The sequence below is a fragment of the Ornithodoros turicata genome, chromosome 1 (assembly GCF_037126465.1).
Source record: "Ornithodoros turicata isolate Travis chromosome 1, ASM3712646v1, whole genome shotgun sequence".
Lineage (NCBI taxonomy): Eukaryota > Metazoa > Arthropoda > Arachnida > Ixodida > Argasidae > Ornithodoros > Ornithodoros turicata.
In genome coordinates, this window is record NC_088201.1 from 147,486,065 (window position 1) to 147,511,071 (window position 25,007).

Here is a 25,007-nt window from a genome sequence, read left to right on the forward strand (position 1 = left end):
GACAGTGGGCGGCGTACAGAGATATCGAGAAAGGACAGCAGGAAGACGTATAACTATTATGCGTCCTGGGCTGACTTCTAAGGTCAAATGTGCTGACATCAGACTGGACGTACTACCATAAATGCTCAAGCTGCGCAGCCGATGCGTGGGAATGAGCTGGCAGTCTTCAACGTGAAATCGGACTACCAAACTTGGGGCTACCATCAGGTCCAGTTTAAAGCTTAATAAAGACCCCTTTTAATTCATACCCCTACCTCTATTGTCCACATCTAAACAATGTTGAACTTCTATTTAAACTGATATATGTACTATGAGGAAAAAGTAATAGAACAAAAAATATACTACCCTATCTAGCTAAGCTGTAAAATAATGTTCAAATTACGACATAGCACATGGCTTTATAACCCTATCAAAGTTCGTTGGTTCCCAGACATTATGGGTAGTTCCAGTAAAACAAGTAGTCATAAAACATGTCCTAGTACGTCACATAAATACATATATAATTATTTCACGTTCTTCAGGTCCCTGTTTTACTGTTCTCTAGGTATAATCACGAAGCATGTGGTCGCACAATAAAAAAATAAATAAAAAATGCGAAGCTCCTTTCATTTTCTGGTCAAGCGTCTCGTAAGGATTGCACACGCAATACTCGGCGAGAAACCTCAAAGCTCTTTTTCTAGGCAAGCATTATTTGTATCACAGTCATGAGGTGGGCTGTCTATTGCTAAAACACACAATCGGATAGTGCAAGCTGAAGTAAGTTATGTACTGTCTCCATCTACCTGTCCACACTCATAGCAAATTCGACATCGGGACAAGACCTTCGGCTCCTGGTGGCATCGGGTATGACTTTTAGACTGAACGCGCCGTATATGGTTGACGGAGAAGACGCGTGAGAAACGAAGCAATAGCGGGGAAATCACCGCCGTCAACTGTTCGATAAGGACGAGTTCGCTGTCACATACAGCGGAATCAAAAGCTCCCCTATCCCGTTGGCGGTGTTACTGCTACATGTGCACGTGCTGCAGACAGTAAAAAAAAAAGTATACATCATGATTTATTAGTCGCTCAAAGGCTGACTTCAGCCAGCATCACTTGCTTAGCTTAGTGTTCTGTAGCACATGTACACCCTTCCTGGAGCACCCCTCAACGCACGACTTATACTTGTACATTCAAGTACAAGTATTGTACAAGTACGACTTGTACTTGTTCGTTGATTTGACATCTGGCTGAAGTATTGCATATATGGCTTCCTGTGTTCTCTTCCTATGATTTGTCTGGGACTGCATAGCAGGACGTGACATTGCATTACTTTGTTTGTAGTGCATTGTGAGTTTGAGTTTGATTATAGTAAAATCTCGCAGTCTAAGTATTCCAACTCAAAGTTGTGTCGGCATGATTTCCCGCAGGAAAGTCTGCGCTACACACTAAATCCTGTGACCGACACGTGCCAGTTCAAAAAGTTCCCTCCGGAAGGGCAGCCGGTACACAGCCGTCACATCTGCATGAGGCGACTTTGTGCCTCTTGATTAATTTGTGTGGCCGCTGAACAATATGTGTGCCTCATGAGCTGTGTACTCGTGTGCTTGTTGAATATTTCGTGTGCCGGCTGATTATGTGTGCCTTTGTTGGAGCGTTCTAAACTGCTCCGCTCCGGTGAGGAATGATATGGCATCGCGTATTCTTCCGCAGTGACTTCCTTGATTCTACGCCTTCCCGCCCTTAGCTACGTTGCAACCTCGCCGTTGACAAGGATGACAACCGTGCATTAGAGTGTTTGCTCAAGAACAAGAGAGGTAGGTGAACCTAACTGTGATGCATCGCACGACGCAGACATTTTACTTCTACTTAACCATCGGAGTATGTTCTGTTGCAAACATTGGTGGACGCATTGCAAATGGTGGTAGGAGAGGATCGTCTACAAGCGACGGTGTACATTACTATTGAGGCTAATTGTACTCTTTCATTCCAGATGACCGTGGGACTGTATCGATGGCAAGGACTTGAGTTACAAAATGGTGTACTGTACCAGCTTTCACGGTGGAAGACTGCTAGCCTGATATTAACTTCAGTTTCTTTGCAGATCTGTCTCAACGGTCAGACATGCGTATGCAAAATTGGAACGGCTTCTCACATCGAAGCGTGTCCGGTGGAACTTCCGTGGACAATCGTTCGTCGGCCATTTCGTTTGAGGAACTGTCGTGTTCGTGACTAAGGGTGGTCGTGATTGAGCTTTGCGGTGATTGCCTGTTCTAAGTTTCGAGGACTGCCTGGTGCATCGGATGAGTTGTGTGTCGGTGCAACCTGTGTTCGATATGTGTGCGTCGAAGTTAAGTGAACCGTGTATGCTTTCCATTCGGCACACGATGATGTACTGGATGATCAATTTGAAGGTATGTACATGCCAATAAAATTTAGTGTTGCATGTTCGATGTCCTTGGTGCGTTAACTTTACTTCCTCTACTAAGCGTGGAGGCCATCTTTCTAGGTGGGAACTCGACAGGCACTATGTGACTCGTGTAACAGCGGGCACGAGTAACCCTTCAAAACGGCCGGTACACTGTTGCTCCTGGCGTCAGCAGGGATGCCGTACCAGTTGCTTCAGGGGGCACGGGGCCTACAGCTTTCGCAGCCACGGTGAGCCTCTTCAATTCATCTGGCACATTTAAAAAAAGAATGTGCCCGTTCATCATATGGCACGTATCCGTCACTGGGTTTAGAGTGTAGCACATGCTCATGGGCTAGCTAATGGTCACAATGTATTTTCTAATATCCATGAACGAACTGTTTGACTATGATGGGACTCCGCGTACCAACGCCAACCGTGTTTTCTGAGAGGTCAGTAGGCATAGTAGCACCTCTTGTAGCGAGTATGTAGGGGCCGATGAGAGCACGTGCATTTCGCGTACCCTGATAGTCTGGAGACGCCGACTACCCCTGCGACTGCCGACTGAGCTATGATCACGATAGCCTGTATAGCTTCCTCAGAGATTTAAACATCGCTTGATTCTTGCGGAATGTTTGATCATTTCGCTATGTTCGGTGGCACAGCTCAAGCATGCCTTCAATGTTGGAAGTGTACGGTTCATAGGATGCTTCACCAAGTTGGGAAATTTGTGATTCGTGTCAGCCTTTCCTGTGGTTCGTGTCAGGATGGTACGCCGAAGAGATATCGAACGCGAGTGAGAACGCAGCACAGGGCTCCAAACCTGAACTTTCACATAACGAGCGGTACTGCTATTTCTTAAAGGAAAAGTCCGTTCTCCCTCTTCGCTCCCGCAATGGAATAAACATGTCTGGAAGACGCTAACTAACTTGGAGTTAGATTGTCTTGGCCCATTTTGACACACGCGCCGCAGGGACTTTGCAAGAAAATTTCCCAAAGTACTTGTTCAGGGTCACGCAAAAGATTTGTGCGTATTGTACTCCGGTTGTGTGGTGCTCACTCTAGCAGAAGCAATCCGCCACCGCCAGTATTAATCATATAAGTCTATCAAATAAAGTTTCAGTTGCGAATCTGCAGTTGTCCCGTCTACACTGTTTATTAACCGGTGTCTTAGGCTTTTTGTAGCATTTCTTTCACCATCTGGCAGGAGCACCAGCCTCCAGACAATTCCCTTGCGACCCCCTTCGAACGAAATCGATGTCTTTCAGAGCGATCCGTATTTTCTGGTGAGATCCGGCAGCGGACCCGCAGAAAGTAGGAGAATCTTCCCATCAGCTCGCGTGATGTTTCCGCGACGCTCCGCTAGGATGTTTACCTGTGAGTCCCCCTGCCACATTCCCCCTCACACATTCTCCACAGCGTTATCTGTCATGGCAATATTTCGCTGCGGGTACGATTGAAGCAAACCATTCACGGGGACGATGCGAGGTGAAACGGAACGCTCCGTTGTAGTCACAATGTCATCATACTGACGCATAAATTTTGACTTTTAATGCTCACGCTAAATTGAAAGCTCAAGCCGCTGAATAGTGAAGAAGGCATTCGGTAAATTAGAAAATGCTTTCCCCGAGTTAATAAAAATACACTAACTAATGCTTGGGGAGAGCTGCCCTTTAAGCTTTGTTGAATAGATCAAGTTCCCGTGAATACCGGCACGGTAATAAGCTGACAACTTGTTTTCGATGTACGCTATCCCTGCTTCGAATAATTTTGGTGCAACCCTTTGGGGGGGAAGGGATTGTGTCGCTGCAGGCTTTCCCATGCACCACACAGTCATTTCCCAAAACCCAGTAACGTGTGAACTACACCACAACTCCCGACAATTGAACCATTGTATGCGATAAGGGGATACGTCGAATTATCCCCTTTTTACTATTTTTGTTGCAATGATGTCTACATACCAGTATGTACCTGTGAAAGAAAATTTAGGACCGTATTGCAATTTATCGACCCGCTATAGGAGGATGAGAAACGGGAAATGCATGTGTGTCAATGGGATTGACAGCCAGATCAGGCCCCTTTTCTACACACGCATATAAATGGGGTAGCTTATATTTTGCTACGATGCGGAAATAAACTTTGTCTTCAACACGAAAAACATGTTCTTCCTACCTCACGTGACCGTGTCAGCTGTGCTGCTGAGCGTTGTAATAGGAAAAAAAAAAAAGAAAAAACATTAGCACTATGCTAATAAGTCATACTTTCCTGGCCATACAGAGCATTATTTCGAGATGGTGCTCGTTTACCAGCACGATAATCACGATCTAGGCTGTTCCACTGCACAAAGGTAACTTCGCCCGTCGTGTCGTCACAGTGGAAGTCCGGCTAGTGAAAACCGTTTTTTCCTGCACGAAAACACTGCCCGTGCGGTGTTATATGGAAGAAGGGGATATGTCATGCTGCTCTGTTTTGTTCAGTTTCTGCTAAGTGACGCACCCAGAAACGATGCGAACGGGACATGCATGTAGAGTAGACACATGCATATATGTAACACATTTTGCATTTGGGTTATTCGAGGAAACTTATCCGCAATTACTTTGCCAAATCTTGGCTTGCAGTTTTCTCGCTTTGTGATTTTTCGACTTATCCCCTTATTGCATACAGAGGCTCAATTATATTGACAACCTGTCCCCAGACTATTGCAGACCACCTCCCGCTTTGGCTCGGGACAGCTCATCCGCTGTTGCGTTCCATGGATCATTAATACAAATTACGAAATGAATAAATCAGGTAACAAACAATCTTCATATAACTACCGTTCCATTTCGATGACGAGTATACCATGTAAAATCCTTGAACATATTATCTATTCACACTTAGCACAATTTCTTCAATTTAACTCGTTTTTTCACAACGCCCAGCACGAGTTTCGCAAGAAAACTCAGTTGCTATCATTCGTACACGAACTCATTTCTGCCTTTGATAACGGATCCCAGACGGATTGTGCGTTTCTCGACTTCAAAAAAACATTCGACAAGGTTTCACACCGGCTCCTTCTGCAGAAACTTAGTGTACTAAGCATTGATTGTAATGTATTAACATGGATTGATTCCTTTTTATCTGGATGCAGTCAATACGTCACAGTTAATGATACATATTCTAACCATGCCGCTGTTTTGTCCGATGTGCCCATGGGTTCAGTACATGGTCCCTTACTTTTCTTAATATGTATGCGTTTCTTCCTCGACTATTCGTTTATTTACTGGCGATTGCGTTGTTTACAAAGAGATTTCGTGTGATGCTGATACCGTACTGCTTCAGACAGACCTGAATAATATACTAACATGGTGTAACACGTGGAGTATGGAATTTTAATATTAACAAATGTAAGCACTTTAATATCTCCCGAATCCAGGAATGTCGCCAGTCTTACACACTGGACAACATTGCATTAGAAAGAGTTCCGCATTATAAATATCTAGGCGTGTTCATTTCATCAAACTTGTATTGGAAAAATCATACTGACTTTATAGCTAGCACCGCTAAACGTTCTCTGGGTTACATTCGACGTAACTGTCATCACGCACGTTCTCACCTCAAGCTAACCCTGTATAAATCCATCGTTCAACCTAAACTCGAGTACGCAACTTCAGTCTGGGATCCAGGTCAGATAATGCTTACTAACGCACTCGAAACCATCCAAAACAGAGCTGCGCGTTTCATCGCCGGGAACTATCAACGTACCACAAGTGTCATTTCTATGAAAATTAACCTTTAGCTAACTGACCTTTAGGTGCGCCGGAAAATTTCCCGACTGCCTTTTTCACAGAACCTATTACCACAATGACCCGCTGGGAACTAATCTCATCCGTCCTCCCACATAGATCTCCCACCGCACCAATCATCGCCAAAAAGTGCATGTACGTATTTCGCATACTACATATTTCGCCAATTCCTTTATTCCCCGCACAAGCCAGAATGAAACCACCTTCCTGATTGTCTCACACCGATTTCATCCATTAATCTATTTAAAACAGCTGTCTGTGACTGTGTCACCCAAATGTGAAATTTCCTAACACAGTAAGTTCTCATTGCCGTCATGTTGCTTGTAATCTTTTTGCAATCCACTCCCCTCTGTAACGCTTCTTGCCCTGAGAGTAAATAAATAAATAAATACAGGGTGTGCAAAATTAAGCTTTCACTAGCACTTTATCAATAGGGGACAAAAGCAAAACTGGTTCTATTTTCCTGTTCCTTGAGTAAGAAACAGGTGCTACATAATTAGCATCACCTGTTTCTTACACAAGTAGCGTAACGTTATCATCCGGTTTCCTGTCATCGCTGTGTTTGCGTAGCGCTCGTGAAAGCTTAATTTTGAACACCCTGTATACCGAGTTTCAATATCATATTTTTTTTTAGCGATGGTGCCCATTGTCTGAATCGTGCACTTGACGATCCACAATGGTGCGCGAAATCAGCGTGTATAGCCAAGTACCTCGTTGTCCTAGTGTTCCCGCTATTACAAATCCTTCGCACTCAACAGTTATCCACTTCTGTTGTCCCGGGGATAACCTTTTAGAAAGGCTAGAAAAAATGCGATCGGCGTGTCACTACCAGACACTATCTGTGCTCAACATGCCGCGAGAGCTATTTCCGAAGCATCCGTTGTATCCACACGCGGGGAATTTGCACTTAAATCGATCAAGGGTGGAGGTTGACCATTTCTGACCAACAAAAAAAAATAAAAAAGAAAGAAATGTTGAATGAGGCTCCGAACGAACCTCGTGTGATTACCCATTCCTGAAATGGAGAGTGGAAAATTCTCGGCGCCATTTCTCACCTTGAACTTTTTCACAAACCTAGGCACCTACCAGTAGTAAGTACTGGACTCTCACAGTGCACAACGCCCAACTGGCCTGAACACGATTTAATTAGCAATTAGAGCTAATTGGGACACCCCACATTAATCAGCACCCTCCAGGGAGCCACCACACTAATTGGGCAAAGTCTAACTCGTGTCCAGACCAGCTGAGCGTTGTGCACTATGAGAGTCCATAAAAAAGAAAAAAAATAGATAGAAATAGAGTGGAGAGAAGGAGTTTAATTGAAGATCAACGGCGCCATCTTGAAGAAAGCGGTCCGGAAAGGCCGCTGACCGTCGCTGGGCGACGGAGCACAGAGGCAGGTTGCAAAGCATCGCAGCTATGACCACCAGTTCCGGACATCCTGTGACGTCAGCTGTGACGTCATCACGGCATGTCTGGGCAAGTTAGGACAGCTCTGGGCATGCAAGGAGAAAAACACTCGTAATACAGAGGCTGGAAAAGCAAGAGTATGCAAACCATCAATAGCTAACAACAAAAAAAATTAGTTACACAACAAATGAGCCCACCAGAACAGGAGCGCAGAACCATGCGACTGCTCCATCCGAGAGGCAGGCAGAAACTGACTCGTAATGGTTTTTGTCCTGTATAAACCCCGCAGCTGCACCCCCTAGCGGTTACTTTCTCAACTAATCTCACAACAAAATTATTAAGAATCACGCCAGCGCTACTCCCGGTCCCAAGGCAGAAGGTGATAGAAAATGGCGGGAATGCCCGGACAACAGCAACCAGCACCCGACGTGCACGGGCACGAAAATCGCAAACAAAGCGGGAACAAAGTTGGCGAAATCATTAGTTACACAACAAATCACCTCACCACAGTAGGAGCGCAGACCGATGCGACTGCTCTCGTCGACAGCCAGGGATCAAGTGACGACGGAGCGAACGACCGCACGTCTTCTCCCAACGAGAGCCAGAGGTGGACTGACGTAAGCGCCACTCTACGAGTGCTACGCATGCGCGCGCTCGTAGCGCCCTCTGCGCGCTCCTACCGCCACCTGCGAGAGGCTAAGAGAGAAGAGCATTCCTGCGCCCTCTTCTCTCGTTGCTCATTGGTCGTGAGGCTAAGTGAGAAGAGCATTCCTGCGCCCCCCGCTGGCCGTTCTCATTGGTCCAGACATCATCCTATTGTCTCAGGGCTACACTGTTTTTTCCACTAATGCTCCTTTGGTCAATCTGCAGTGAAGCCACGGTATGACGTCATCATGCACCTGCGTGGCTCAAGGACGCGTGCGCTGTAGACAGGGGACCTATTATTTATTGAATCACTATCCCAAGATTATTTCCTTTATTGTTCTATACCGATTGCTTAGGAAACTATTGCAGAAGAGCACCATGCATGAAAACTGATCGTAGGAATTCCAAAGTCTTACTAAATGAGACTTGCAAAAGAACAAAACATCCTAACATGTAACTCCATCAACGGCTAATAAGAGGACTAGGCACTCAACAAATCAACGCGCGCAGAACTCAGGGCAGCACTATCGTCAAGGCGACAATGTTCCTTGTCAAAAAAAGACAAAATACAAAGCGTTAACAAAGGAAAGCATGCATATCGGGGCATGTCAGGACACGTCAGGACAAATTCGCACGACTGTTGGGCAACAGAGGAAAACGAACACTTGAACAGAGTGAAAAAGGCACTCACCATCATTTTTCCCGTTCACAGCATTCCCTCATTGTAAATCCGCTCGTCACAAAATCCTCCTGCATCGTCGAACACCATTCACCAGTGACGAACCATACATCCACACCCCATCAGAGGCAGACAGAACCCCACCTAAGCTACGCTCTTCCACTGACGGCCAACGCCAGGATCATAATTACCGTGTCTACACCCGCCAGTGTCCAAGAGAGAAGTGAATCCTTGCGCCCCCTGCAGGCCAGTCTCATTGGTCGTGACGGCATCCTATTGTCTCAGGGCTACACAGTTTTTTTTTCCACTAATGCTCCTCTAGACAAGGTCAACCTGAAACAATAGTCTCTCGGTATGCGGTCATCATGCAGGTGCGTGGCTCAAGGACGCGTACGCTCTAGACAGGGCACCTGTTATTTATTGAATCACTATCCCTAGATTATTTCCTTTATTCTACTATAATGATTGCGTAGGGAACTATTGCAGAAAAACACCATAGACAGAGGAGATTGTAGCATTTCATTCCCAAAGTCTTACTGTACAGGAAAAAAAAAAAATGGTTCAGCAAGACATAAAGTCACACACCTGTCCCCCTCGCGGTTACTCTCTGAACTAAATGAATCGCAAAATTATTAAGAATTGCTCTACTCCCATTCAAGGCAGCACTATCGTCAAGAATATGCCTTGTACAAAAGGAAAAAAACTACATGCAGAAGGAAAGCATGTCAGAACAAGCCCAGGCATGTCAGCACATGTTTGTCAGACAAGGGGGGAAAAAGCGAAAAGAAACAAAGAAGGAAACCAGCATCAAACTATTTCTTCTTATTCAAAAACAGTGCTCATCATAAATCTGCCCAGGACAATACACACTATTTTTCTATTGCCACACTTTTTTCCAGTAACGGTCAATGCATTGCTACAGACTGCGTGACGTCATCACATCCTGTCTGAAGAAGAAGACACCGGCAAAGACTCCTATTATTTATTGAATCGCAAGATTATTTCCTTTGTCCTACTCTTAATGACATTGATTCTCTCATTAAAATTCAACAAAAAAGCACCCCGCATATTATCGATTTTCACCCCAAAGGCTCATCATGGTCATTAGAATTACAGTAAACTGCCACTGCTCTTTTAAAATAATAAGTAAGACCACTCAACATCACCTCCAGGCTTATGTAATACATGACCCTTTCTATGCTCATACATTCGTTGTCTGAGGCTACACCTGCGAGCAAAAAAGGCGCGGAAGCCGGGTGGGCAAAGTTCCATTCACGCACGCCAAAGCACAAGACAGAACGCCTTTACGGGAACACGATAGCATTCCTATACTATATTAATGATTATTGCATTGCAGTTTAGAAAAACTACAACTAAACTATAATTTTAGGAGCCCAACTTTCTATGGAAACTATAATTGCCCTATTACTTGGATCGCTACTAATGAAGCGCTCCAATTTTTTCTCTCTTCCCATTTCAGCCTTGTCATGCAGGGAAGCAGACTCATATCCAAAATAATTAATTTACACTGAGGGTGCCGTGCTTCAGGAGTTCCTATCCTGCGCTCAGATGCAAGCATTTCTTCACGGATACCTTTAACAGCTGACTTCCTCAACATATCGAACACCCAACAAAATCAAACAAACAATCAGAGAAACCCTCTTCTCAGCTGCACCATGCGACTTTCTTCTGCGTAAAATCGGTGATTTGAAGAAGAGAGCAGCGAAAAATTGCGCGCACTTGTGCTTTACTTCAAAAACCTGAAGCATATGCCAATAAACCAAGAAAAAGACACTCATGTCTGCTATCTGATAGTGCCACATACACAGACGCATTGTCGCAAAGAAAGCACAGGACAGGGATACACAACTTTCCTTAGGTGAGCAGGGAAAAGGCTTAAGACCTCAGGGATAATAGCAGAGTCACTGGACATCGCTACGCGGCTAACACAAATAATAAGATCATAGCGGCGGGTAAAATTGCAACACTGCTAAACAAGCCCCAACATGTCATCATGACGTCGCAAACCAGGAAAAAGAAGCACGCGCGCACACACAGCAGCTCAGGAATGCACAAGGAGAGGTGCTTTATAGGAATTTCTACTCCACACACTCAGATACCAGCATTTCTGCACAAATACCTATAACGGCTGACTTCCTCAACATATCGAGGAAAGCGAATACTGACACTCAACATATAACAAAAAACAAACAAATTCCATTCTCATGAACTCTCCTCTGCCGAGCGGCTTTCTCCTGCTCTACCTGGATGCTGACTGTTTCCCCTCATCTACATTCTGAGTAAAAGCCGTGAAAGGAGAAAAGAACCGCGAAAAATTACACGCATTTGTGCTCCAATAGCTGTAACTGCAAGAAGCCGTAGCGCACGCCAATACACTGAGAAAAAGACACCCATTTCTGCCGCCAGATAATTCTTGCATAATGCCACATACACAGCCGCATTACCCTTGCGTAAAGAAAGCACAGGACAAGGATACACAAATTTCCATAAGTGAGCAGTCGAACCGCTCAGAAATAACCGGAGAATCAACGCTTATCGCAACGAAACTCGACGGCTAGCACAACATGACACCAACAACATACTAGCAGCGGGTAAAATTGCAACACTGCTAAACAAGTCCAGACATGCCACGATGACGTCACAAATCAGGAAAAAAAAGCACACGCATGCACGCACAGAGGACAACGCATTAAACACACGGAGCGCTCAGGAATAATCGTAGCGTTACCGCACATCGCTACGAAGCTCAACGTCTAACCCAAGACGACAGCAACAAGATATTAGCGAAGAGTAAAAATTGCAACACTACTGAACAAGTCTAGACATGCGACATCGCATACAAAACACTGGTGATCGGGGAAAAGGCCTAAGCCTGCGGCGGATCATCATAGAGCATACACAACTTCATTTTTCTATTTTGCCTAAACTAAACGCGGTCTGCATGGAAAACGACGTACAAATTTTCTTAAGGAGCAGAGAAATATAGAAATTTCTACTCCGTGCTCAGATACCAGTATTTCTGCTCAAAAACCTGCAAAATTAAGCACTGATTACTTCGTCAAGATATCGAACACCCAACAAAATCAAACAAACAACCGCACTTCCACTGGTAGAACACTATTCAGCTTTTACGCCGGAGGCTTTCTTCTACATAAGAGTAGAGAAAATAAGAAAAAGAGCAGCGAAATATTACACGCACTTTTGCTTGACTTAAAAAACCTGAAGCATATGCCAATAAACCAAGAAAAAGACACTCATGTCTGGTATATGATAGTGCCACATACACAGACGCATTACCCTTGCGTAAAGAAAGCACAGGACAGGGATACACAAATTTCCTTCAGTGAGCAGGGAAAAGGCTTAAGCCGTACCGCCTAGGAATAATCGGAGAATCACCGCTTATCGCTACGCGGCTAGCACAACATGACAACAAAAAGATATCAGCGAAGGGTAAAAATTGCAACACTACTGAACAAGTCTAGACATGCGACATCGAATGCCAAAACACTGGTGATCGGGGAAAAGGGCTAAGCCTGCGGCGGATCATCATAGAGCATACATAAGTTCATTTCGCGTAAACTAAACGCGGTCTGCTTGGAAAACGACGTACAAATTTTCTTAGGGAGCAGAGAAATATAAAAATTTGTACTCCGTGCTCAGATACCAGCATTTCTGCTCAAAAACCTGCAAAATTAAGCACTGCTTACTTCGTCAAGATATCGAACACCCAACAAAATCAAACAAACAACCCCACTTCCACTGGAAGAACACTATTCAGCTTTTACGCAGGAGGCTTTCTTCTACATAAAAAGTAGAGAAAATAAGAAAAGAGCAGCGAAATATTACACGCACTTTTGCTCGCATAGCTATAAGAGAAAAAAATAAATAAAAGAACGACGCACACGCTAATAAACTGTGACAAAGACACCCATTTCTGCTATCAGATAATTATTGCATAATGCTAAATACTCATTTGCATTGGCCCTGCGTGAAGAAAGCACAGGACAGGGATACACAATCTATCTTAAGCGAGCACGGAAAGTCACTTCTACTCGAACAGCTTAATACCATAAAGTCTGAATTTTTGCAAAGAAAATAAAGCTTGAACAACGCTACGAAGGTGACAGACACATACTAACAAAAACAAACAAATTCCATTATCATGAACTCTCCTCTGCCGAGCGGCTTTCTCCTGCTCTACCTGGATGCTGACTTTTTCCCCCCTCACCTACATTCTGAGTAAAAGCAGTGACAGAAGAAAAGAACCGCGAAAAATTACACGCATTTGTGTCACAGGACAGGGATACACAAATTTCCTTAAGTGAGCAGGGAAAAGGCTTAAGTCGTACCGCTCAGGAATAATCGGAGAATCACCGCTTATCGCTACGCGGCTAGCGCCTGAACAGCGCTACGAACGTGACAGATACATACTAACAAACAAACAAACAACAGCAGGACCGGCGTCGGGCACTCATAAAATACCCTGCCCAAAACAAAGACTTCACCAGGTTCGCGAGGCAATTCCATTAAAAACGCTCGTCCTATCCTACAGATAGCAATGCAAACGTGACTGCCCTTATTTTTTAAAACCACTATTTCACGCAATAGTACATAAATGTATCACTCGTGTCACACGAAAAGGCAAACACTTACCTGTCAAGTGGGGTCCCACCGCGTGTGCGCGCGCACACACACTAACATTTTCACACTCACAAACACAAAGTCTATTTTCACAACCACATCAATCCATATTATTTATCAGGTCAATAATTATCCTACCATCGCCAAAAGACGGTACAGACATGTATGCTTACGCAAGACAATCGGCCCTCGTTCCGGATGTAATAGGATATCGCCACTCGGCCGGCGCGAACCAATAAAGAAAGAAAGGAATGCATGTTCGCTTGAAGAAAACGGTGCCGTGCTTCTACGCAGCGATCATTATACAGACGCGTAAATGTGAACATCATTCGCTACACACTGTAGCTCTCACCATTTTTAAACCAAACCAAACCGTGTTCATAGGTCTTCACTAAATAGGTGAGCCGATAATGACTCCAAATAAAATCAAATCAAATAATCATTCCAGCATCGCTGGCTGCAAGCTTGGGTACCCAACAGAGCAGCGCGCTCCTATCAACACGCCTTGGGCTGACCTTACACACCCGAAGCCTTTTCTGAATACATTCTGCCGGCGCTGGAATAAAAGATTTATCGCGAGGGTACTACAATGGTGAGCTCTGTTGCTGTTTAAGTGATAAAACAGTGCGCTTACTCGGGCAATCGCGCGCGTCCAAACCGCGAGAACGGGTCCGCGTTGCGCTCGCGCCGCGGGGAATCGCACGCGTCGCGAGTCCAAACCGCGAGACCGGGCCCGCGCGCGCGCTTCGCGGTTCGGGCGCACTGTTTTATCACTTAAACAGCAACAGAGCTCACCATTGTAGTACCCTCGCGATAAATCTTTTATTCCAGCGCCGGCAGAATGTATTCAGAAAAGGCTTCGGGTGTGTAAGGTCAGCCCAAGGCGTGTTGATAGGAGCGCGCTGCTCTGTTGGGTACCCAAGCTTGCAGCCAGCGATGCTGGAATGATTATTTGATTTGATTTTATTTGGAGTCATTATCGGCTCACCTATTTAGTGAAGACCTATGAACACGGTTTGGTTTGGTTTAAAAATGGTGAGAGCTACAGTGTGTAGCGAATGATGTTCACATTTACGCGTCTGTATAATGATCGCTGCGTAGAAGCACGGCACCGTTTTCTTCAAGCGAACATGCATTCCTTTCTTTCTTTATTGGTTCGCGCCGGCCGAGTGGCGATATCCTATTACATCCGGAACGAGGGCCGATTGTCTTGCGTAAGCATACATGTCTGTACCGTCTTTTGGCGATGGTAGGATAATTATTGACCTGATAAATAATATGGATTGATGTGGTTGTGAAAATAGACTTTGTGTTTGTGAGTGTGAAAATGTTAGTGTGTGTGCGCGCGCACACGCGGTGGGACCCCACTTGACAGGTAAGTGTTTGCCTTTTCGTGTGACACGAGTGATACATTTATGTACTATTGCGTGAAATAGTGGTTTTAAAAAATAAGGGCAGTCACGTTTGCATTGCTATCTGTAGGATAGGACGAGCGTTTTTAATGGAATTGCCTCGCGAACCTGGTGAAGTCTTTGTTTTGGGCAGGGTATTTTATGAGTGCCCGACGCCGGTCCTGCTGTTGTTTGTTTGTTTGTTAGTATGTATCTGTCACGTTCGTAGCGCTGTTCAGGCGCTAGCCGCGTAGCGATAAGCGGTGATTCTCCGATTATTCCTGAGCGGTACGACTTAAGCCTTTTCCCTGCTCACTTAAGGAAATTTGTGTATCCCTGTCCTGTGACACAAATGCGTGTAATTTTTCGCGGTTCTTTTCTTCTGTCACTGCTTTTACTCAGAATGTAGGTGAGGGGGGAAAAAGTCAGCATCCAGGTAGAGCAGGAGAAAGCCGCTCGGCAGAGGAGAGTTCATGATAATGGAATTTGTTTGTTTTTGTTAGTATGTGTCTGTCACCTTCGTAGCGTTGTTCAAGCTTTATTTTCTTTGCAAAAATTCAGACTTTATGGTATTAAGCTGTTCGAGTAGAAGTGACTTTCCGTGCTCGCTTAAGATAGATTGTGTATCCCTGTCCTGTGCTTTCTTCACGCAGGGCCAATGCAAATGAGTATTTAGCATTATGCAATAATTATCTGATAGCAGAAATGGGTGTCTTTGTCACAGTTTATTAGCGTGTGCGTCGTTCTTTTATTTATTTTTTTTCTCTTATAGCTATGCGAGCAAAAGTGCGTGTAATATTTCGCTGCTCTTTTCTTATTTTCTCTACTTTTTATGTAGAAGAAAGCCTCCTGCGTAAAAGCTGAATAGTGTTCTTCCAGTGGAAGTGGGGTTGTTTGTTTGATTTTGTTGGGTGTTCGATATCTTGACGAAGTAAGCAGTGCTTAATTTTGCAGGTTTTTGAGCAGAAATGCTGGTATCTGAGCACGGAGTACAAATTTTTATATTTCTCTGCTCCCTAAGAAAATTTGTACGTCGTTTTCCAAGCAGACCGCGTTTAGTTTACGCGAAATGAACTTATGTATGCTCTATGATGATCCGCCGCAGGCTTAGCCCTTTTCCCCGATCACCAGTGTTTTGGCATTCGATGTCGCATGTCTAGACTTGTTCAGTAGTGTTGCAATTTTTACCCTTCGCTGATATCTTTTTGTTGTCATGTTGTGCTAGCCGCGTAGCGATAAGCGGTGATTCTCCGATTATTCCTAGGCGGTACGGCTTAAGCCTTTTCCCTGCTCACTGAAGGAAATTTGTGTATCCCTGTCCTGTGCTTTCTTTACGCAAGGGTAATGCGTCTGTGTATGTGGCACTATCATATACCAGACATGAGTGTCTTTTTCTTGGTTTATTGGCATATGCTTCAGGTTTTTTAAGTCAAGCAAAAGTGCGTGTAATATTTCGCTGCTCTTTTTCTTATTTTCTCTACTCTTATGTAGAAGAAAGCCTCCGGCGTAAAAGCTGAATAGTGTTCTACCAGTGGAAGTGCGGTTGTTTGTTTGATTTTGTTGGGTGTTCGATATCTTGACGAAGTAATCAGTGCTTAATTTTGCAGGTTTTTGAGCAGAAATACTGGTATCTGAGCACGGAGTAGAAATTTCTATATTTCTCTGCTCCTTAAGAAAATTTGTACGTCGTTTTCCATGCAGACCGCGTTTAGTTTAGGCAAAATAGAAAAATGAAGTTGTGTATGCTCTATGATGATCCGCCGCAGGCTTAGGCCTTTTCCCCGATCACCAGTGTTTTGTATGCGATGTCGCATGTCTAGACTTGTTCAGTAGTGTTGCAATTTTTACTCTTCGCTAATATCTTGTTGCTGTCGTCTTGGGTTAGACGTTGAGCTTCGTAGCGATGTGCGGTAACGCTACGATTATTCCTGAGCGCTCCGTGTGTTTAATGCGTTGTCCTCTGTGCGTGCATGCGTGTGCTTTTTTTTCCTGATTTGTGACGTCATCGTGGCATGTCTGGACTTGTTTAGCAGTGTTGCAATTTTACCCGCTGCTAGTATGTTGTTGGTGTCATGTTGTGCTAGCCGTCGAGTTTCGTTGCGATAAGCGTTGATTCTCCGGTTATTTCTGAGCGGTTCGACTGCTCACTTATGGAAATTTGTGTATCCTTGTCCTGTGCTTTCTTTACGCAAGGGTAATGCGGCTGTGTATGTGGCATTATGCAAGAATTATCTGGCGGCAGAAATGGGTGTCTTTTTCTCAGTGTATTGGCGTGCGCTACGGCTTCTTGCAGTTACAGCTATTGGAGCACAAATGCGTGTAATTTTTCGCGGTTCTTTTCTCCTTTCACGGCTTTTACTCAGAATGTAGATGAGGGGAAACAGTCAGCATCCAGGTAGAGCAGGAGAAAGCCGCTCGGCAGAGGAGAGTTCATGAGAATGGAATTTGTTTGTTTTTTGTTATATGTTGAGTGTCAGTATTCGCTTTCCTCGATATGTTGAGGAAGTCAGCCGTTATAGGTATTTGTGCAGAAATGCTGGTATCTGAGTGTGTGGAGTAGAAATTCCTATAAAGCACCTCTCCTTGTGCATTCCTGAGCTGCTGTGTGTGCGCGCGTGCTTCTTTTTCCTGGTTTGCGACGTCATGATGACATGTTGGGGCTTGTTTAGCAGTGTTGCAATTTTACCCGCCGCTATGATCTTATTATTTGTGTTAGCCGCGTAGCGATGTCCAGTGACTCTGCTATTATCCCTGAGGTCTTAAGCCTTTTCCCTGCTCACCTAAGGAAAGTTGTGTATCCCTGTCCTGTGCTTTCTTTGCGACAATGCGTCTGTGTATGTGGCACTATCAGATAGCAGACATGAGTGTCTTTTTCTTGGTTTATTGGCATATGCTTCAGGTTTTTGAAGTAAAGCACAAGTGCGCGCAATTTTTCGCTGCTCTCTTCTTCAAATCACCGATTTTACGCAGAAGAAAGTCGCATGGTGCAGCTGAGAAGAGGGTTTCTCTGATTGTTTGTTTGATTTTGTTGGGTGTTCGATATGTTGAGGAAGTCAGCTGTTAAAGGTATCCGTGAAGAAATGCTTGCATCTGAGCGCAGGATAGGAACTCCTGAAGCACGGCACCCTCAGTGTAAATTAATTATTTTGGATATGAGTCTGCTTCCCTGCATGACAAGGCTGAAATGGGAAGAGAGAAAAAATTGGAGCGCTTCATTAGTAGCGATCCAAGTAATAGGGCAATTATAGTTTCCATAGAAAGTTGGGCTCCTAAAATTATAGTTTAGTTGTAGTTTTTCTAAACTGCAATGCAATAATCATTAATATAGTATAGGAATGCTATCGTGTTCCCGTAAAGGCGTTCTGTCTTGTGCTTTGGCGTGCGTGAATGGAACTTTGCCCACCCGGCTTCCGCGCCTTTTTTGCTCGCAGGTGTAGCCTCAGACAACGAATGTATGAGCATAGAAAGGGTCATGTATTACATAAGCCTGGAGGTGATGTTGAGTGGTCTTACTTATTATTTTAAAAGAGCAGTGGCAGTTTACTGTAATTCTAATGACCATGATGAGCCTTTGGGGTGAAAATCGATAATATGCGGGGTGCTTTTTTGTTGAATTTTAATGAGAGAATCAATGTCATTAAGAGTAGGACAAAGGAAATAATCTTGCGATTCAATAAATAATAGGAGTCTTTGCCGGTGTCTTCTTCTTCAGACAGGATGTGATGACGTCACGCAGTCTGTAGCAATGCATTGACCGTTACTGGAAAAAAGTGTGGCAATAGAAAAATAGTGTGTATTGTCCTGGGCAGATTTATGATGAGCACTGTTTTTGAATAAGAAGAAATAGTTTGATGCTGGTTTCCTTCTTTGTTTCTTTTCGCTTTTTCCCCCCTTGTCTGACAAACATGTGCTGACATGCCTGGGCTTGTTCTGACATGCTTTCCTTCTGCATGTAGTTTTTTTCCTTTTGTACAAGGCATATTCTTGACGATAGTGCTGCCTTGAATGGGAGTAGAGCAATTCTTAATAATTTTGCGATTCATTTAGTTCAGAGAGTAACCGCGAGGGGGACAGGTGTGTGACTTTATGTCTTGCTGAACCTTTTTTTTTTTTTCCTGTACAGTAAGACTTTGGGAATGAAATGCTACAATCTCCTCTGTCTATGGTGTTTTTCTGCAATAGTTCCCTACGCAATCATTATAGTAGAATAAAGGAAATAATCTAGGGATAGTGATTCAATAAATAACAGGTGCCCTGTCTAGAGCGTACGCGTCCTTGAGCCACGCACCTGCATGATGACCGCATACCGAGAGACTATTGTTTCAGGTTGACCTTGTCTAGAGGAGCATTAGTGGAAAAAAAAACTGTGTAGCCCTGAGACAATAGGATGCCGTCACGACCAATGAGACTGGCCTGCAGGGGGCGCAAGGATTCACTTCTCTCTTGGACACTGGCGGGTGTAGACACGGTAATTATGATCCTGGCGTTGGCCGTCAGTGGAAGAGCGTAGCTTAGGTGGGGTTCTGTCTGCCTCTGATGGGGTGTGGATGTATGGTTCGTCACTGGTGAATGGTGTTCGACGATGCAGGAGGATTTTGTGACGAGCGGATTTACAATGAGGGAATGCTGTGAACGGGAAAAATGATGGTGAGTGCCTTTTTCACTCTGTTCAAGTGTTCGTTTTCCTCTGTTGCCCAACAGTCGTGCGAATTTGTCCTGACGTGTCCTGACATGCCCCGATATGCATGCTTTCCTTTGTTAACGCTTTGTATTTTGTCTTTTTTTGACAAGGAACATTGTCGCCTTGACGATAGTGCTGCCCTGAGTTCTGCGCGCGTTGATTTGTTGAGTGCCTAGTCCTCTTATTAGCCGTTGATGGAGTTACATGTTAGGATGTTTTGTTCTTTTGCAAGTCTCATTTAGTAAGACTTTGGAATTCCTACGATCAGTTTTCATGCATGGTGCTCTTCTGCAATAGTTTCCTAAGCAATCGGTATAGAACAATAAAGGAAATAATCTTGGGATAGTGATTCAATAAATAATAGGTCCCCTGTCTACAGCGCACGCGTCCTTGAGCCACGCAGGTGCATGATGACGTCATACCGTGGCTTCACTGCAGATTGACCAAAGGAGCATTAGTGGAAAAAACAGTGTAGCCCTGAGACAATAGGATGATGTCTGGACCAATGAGAACGGCCAGCGGGGGGCGCAGGAATGCTCTTCTCACTTAGCCTCACGACCAATGAGCAACGAGAGAAGAGGGCGCAGGAATGCTCTTCTCTCTTAGCCTCTCGCAGGTGGCGGTAGGAGCGCGCAGAGGGCGCTACGAGCGCGCGCATGCGTAGCACTCGTAGAGTGGCGCTTACGTCAGTCCACCTCTGGCTCTCGTTGGGAGAAGACGTGCGGTCGTTCGCTCCGTCGTCACTTGATCCCTGGCTGTCGACGAGAGCAGTCGCATCGGTCTGCGCTCCTACTGTGGTGAGGTGATTTGTTGTGTAACTAATGATTTCGCCAACTTTGTTCCCGCTTTGTTTGCGATTTTCGTGCCCGTGCACGTCGGGTGCTGGTTGCTGTTGTCCGGGCATTCCCGCCATTTTCTATCATCTTCTGCCTTGGGACCGGGAGTAGCGCTGGCGTGATTCTTAATAATTTTGTTGTGAGATTAGTTGAGAAAGTAACCGCTAGGGGGTGCAGCTGCGGGGTTTATACAGGACAAAAACCATTACGAGTCAGTTTCTGCCTGCCTCTCGGATGGAGCAGTCGCATGGTTCTGCGCTCCTGTTCTGGTGGGCTCATTTGTTGTGTAACTAATTTTTTTTGTTGTTAGCTATTGATGGTTTGCATACTCTTGCTTTTCCAGCCTCTGTATTACGAGTGTTTTTCTCCTTGCATGCCCAGAGCTGTCCTAACTTGCCCAGACATGCCGTGATGACGTCACAGCTGACGTCACAGGATGTCCGGAACTGGTGGTCATAGCTGCGATGCTTTGCAACCTGCCTCTGTGCTCCGTCGCCCAGCGACGGTCAGCGGCCTTTCCGGACCGCTTTCTTCAAGATGGCGCCGTTGATCTTCAATTAAACTCCTTCTCTCCACTCTATTTCTATCTATTTTTTTTCTTTTTTATGGACTCTCATAGTGCACAACGCTCAGCTGGTCTGGACACGAGTTAGACTTTGCCCAATTAGTGTGGTGGCTCCCTGGAGGGTGCTGATTAATGTGGGGTGTCCCAATTAGCTCTAATTGCTAATTAAATCGTGTTCAGGCCAGTTGGGCGTTGTGCACTGTGAGAGTCCAGTACTTACTACTCCTACCAGCTTTCTTTGAGTTCGTCGACAAAACAGCAATTAGGCACCTGAACAGTTGTCCCTCATTGCAAAAAAAAAATCGCAAATATGTCCTCTCGTTCACCCTAAATGGGTGGAAGCATTTTCTTAAATGCATTGTCTTCAGAATAATTTAAGTGTGCTCTATCGTTTGACACTAGTATTAGCGACGTAAAGCCTATGGTATGGCCCTGAAATGCAAGGAAACCGAGGGAACTGGCAAAAATTTCCCAAGTTTGTCCCTCTATACCTCAGTCACTCTGATACTCATTGGTTTCATTTTAGGCTAAATGGTACTTAAACACCTGATACATGAGCAATTGCAAAAACGTGTTGTACTATTTTTGATGGGGTACGCACTTTCTTTTATAATTTTTTTTTCAGGCCATATTGCGCTTTGGCGGTGGCAGCCGTCGTCCACTCCTCGCGTCGAAGGTCCTTACATCCTCCTTTTCTGATAACTTCGTCAATAAAGTCGATATGAGTCCACAAGTGATTCTGGGTTTTCACGACCACATCATCATGCCAAAATGCCAACATATGCAGCACTGCTGGCTGCTGGCTATTCAATTCACTAGACGTACGGCGAATGTTCCGCGTGGATGACCCACATATAGTCGTAATTTTAATTAATAAAAGTTCACGATGGTCTTTGCGAGACCACCGGTTACAGATGCAGATCCCAGACATCTGGTCTGATTATTCAGTGATCTAAAGTAAGTCAGAGCTTTCTAGTTTCGGTGCATAGAAGCTAGTTGTCAATACAGGCAATACTCCCAAGGGAAAGCTTATGCAGTGACACTTCTCATTGCCTCGAGTGACATCACTGTGACAGCCTGTGGAAGTTCGTATATTTTCAGTTCTTTATATTCCATCTTTAGTATAAAGTACGAGCTTGGTTAGCCGAAACATGATTACTCGTGGGGATTGCTCTCCCGTGCGTGCTCTCTCTCTCTCTCTCTTCTTACTGTAGTCTGTACACCGCCCCGAGTTCCATTGTGGCGCATACAAAATGAAGAGAAATTGTGCTCGTGTATGCAGACTGTAATATGCTGCTAGTGACATTGTAAAAAATATCGACGACTCAATCGCTGGTAGGTTCCATTAAATTACAAAATACATGCTCAGAGAGGACGTGATTGATTTCAGTTACAGTTCACTTACAGTCTGTATTTAATAATCACTACCTAGAAACCTATGACGTAGCCTGTTTGCTACGGGCCCAGCCAGGCTTTGGGGCCGGAATGACTCGCAGTGGCAAGCTACGTTTTGGTTGACGCATGCAATAAAACACACTTACTTATTTTTCCACTGCAGCACATTCTCATCTGTTCTGCATCAGTCGAATACGAATGAAATGTTATAAGCGTCAAGATTAATAAAATTACTGCATTTTCTGCCATGATGCCTCCAGGTAAGATGCTTTACATCTCGAGTAGGCTTCATATCATGCAGCACTTTGGTTTATGAAGACGAGCGCACGTGTGTTTATACATCTCGGTTTGCTCAGGTGCCCCGTTCAAGTTCACGCTGCCCAGTACCAGTCGCACAACATTGACATATGTCAAATTTCCCATCCATGAAAAATGATCAGTGCGCAAGCAAGCGTGTGTGCACTCGGCAACACTTCCTTGTAATAGAAATATAGGGCGACTTCACGCCGAACCCTATAGGATGGTTCGGACGACCACGCCGATTGTTTATTTCCTAGTCCCTAGGACATATTGACAGTGAAAGTAGTTGATAATAATTGGTAGTTGTTTTTTTAGGTAGTTATCATTCAGATGCAGACGTTTCGGTTACAACGTTTCTTATGAACTTTGACGGAACGTATCGTCATACACACTAAATTTGAAAACACCCTTTTTGGTGTAATTCGGCGGTATCATAACTGACTCCCTTTTTGGTGTATATCAACACCCTTTGGAAAAGTTACACCCCTCAGAAAAGGTGTATTCCTTACACCCAAATTGGTGTATTTCAACGGTATCATAACTGACTCCCTTTTTGGTGTAATCCTACACCCAGTGGAATCTGTACACCCTTCTGGAAAGGGTGTAAATGGAGTGCACCATGTGTCGTATATGAGACACGGCGAAATGAAGTCCGCGAACGCGTCTGAGGAATGTCTGAAGATGCCATGGCTGGGCTTTGGAATCCCAGCAACCACTGTAAGTCAAACTGATACAGATACGGATGATACAGATGAATACATATAAATAAATAAAATAAAATATAATAAAAATAAAATTAATAAATACAGATATTAGTACAAATTTTGTTCACTTGATCATACAGTTCTTCATGGTTTCGTGTTTGATAGTGCAGTATGTACCCTTGTATTTGTTATGCAAATGCTTTCTTCCTCTGTTCTGTGAATACACAACTTTTCGCTCTGCCATTCCTTTATCGTAATTCTTTTTTGCTGAATATGCACTGCACTTGCTTACCACACTGTATTGGGCTGACATCTGACATAATGTCCACAAAAACATTGGGCAGGACAAGTATTTTTTACTTTATGGAATTAGTTAATGATGAAGTCATGTCGTAAATATTAGGTACTGACAGCACAAGAAGGTAATTCGTTATTCGCCACATATCCAAAAATGTCAAACTGGAACACATGTTTCACCCACTGTGGATATCCCGCAAATAAAAGTCTCATTAGTATATATGTTGTTCATTTACACCATATTTACACCAAAATGTGATAACACGTTGGAAAGAGGGTGTTTCGAAACACTAACACCCCATTAACACCACTTCTGGTGACTGTTTTTTCCATAGAAGGTGTAATAGGGGAGTATATGCAATGTTACACCCTAATTACACCTCAAACACACCAAAAAAGGTGTTCTGAAATTTACAGTGTAGCTAGACCCGTGCGAATAGTGGTTTGAAAACCCAAGCGAATAGTTATAGGGCCGAAGCGAATACAACAACAACTTTATTTTGAGATGATGAATGGGGAGTTTCATCGCCGAAGCGAATACGAAGCGAGTAGCCAATTTGGATATTCGAATACCAAGTAAATAACTCTAGAACCCAAACTAATAAAAAGCGAATATCTGCAAAATGGAACAGTTTGCAAGCATAGGTGGAGCGGAAATACAGTGCAAACGTACAGGAAACGTTAGCAGAGAACAGGTATATTTAATTTGGTATACAAAGCGCCATATCTGTTTCAACGTGTGAGAAGGAGGTAAGAAATCTCTGTGGGAAGGAGGTGCATTCGAGGACGAAGGCCCGCAGCCAAGATGCAGAGGCTGGGGTCGGCTCCCTGTGCTTGGGAATGTCACCTGCCTCCCTTCGGGCTCGTTCACGACATTCAATCTCACTCTCCAGGAAATCCAGTAGGGATGATAAAAATTCGCCGCTGGTGTCCTTGCCTTTGTCCTTGATCCGGTAGAAGTCCATTTTGAGGTCCCTAGGAATCCTCTTCAAGATTACCTGCCGAAGCGGAATGGCGTGTTGGTTTGTTGTAACGTTTAAGCTCTCCAGGTTTCTGACGCGCACTGTAACAGTCTCGTGGAGCTCACGCATCCCCTTTACGTCGGTACTGGACCGAACAGTCCTGAGCTCGAAAAGGTGCCCCATGTTTTCGGTCACAAGAAGGTCGTCCTTCCCAAATCGCTTCTGGAGTATGTCTACGGCAGTCGTGTAGTTCTAATCGCTAATTGAAAGACCTTCAATGGCACGAGCTGCTGGCTCAGAAACGAGGGA

General features: G+C 44.5%; 2 long non-coding RNA genes across 2 annotated transcripts; one reads left to right on the plus strand and one right to left on the minus strand.

Moving 5' to 3' along the window:
• Nucleotides 1-7,467: 7,467 nt before the first annotated feature.
• On the minus strand, nucleotides 7,468-8,533 carry LOC135370708 (uncharacterized). Its single transcript, XR_010415434.1, has 2 exons — nucleotides 8,087-8,533; nucleotides 7,468-7,666 (listed from the first exon to the last, which is right to left on the minus strand). It is a non-coding gene; the product is annotated as an uncharacterized LOC135370708 (long non-coding RNA).
• Nucleotides 8,534-19,973: 11,440 nt separating this feature from the next.
• LOC135370712 (uncharacterized) lies at nucleotides 19,974-21,055 on the plus strand. The gene is made up of 2 exons (XR_010415436.1): nucleotides 19,974-20,436; nucleotides 20,857-21,055. It is a non-coding gene; the product is annotated as an uncharacterized LOC135370712 (long non-coding RNA).
• Nucleotides 21,056-25,007: the final 3,952 nt, after the last annotated feature.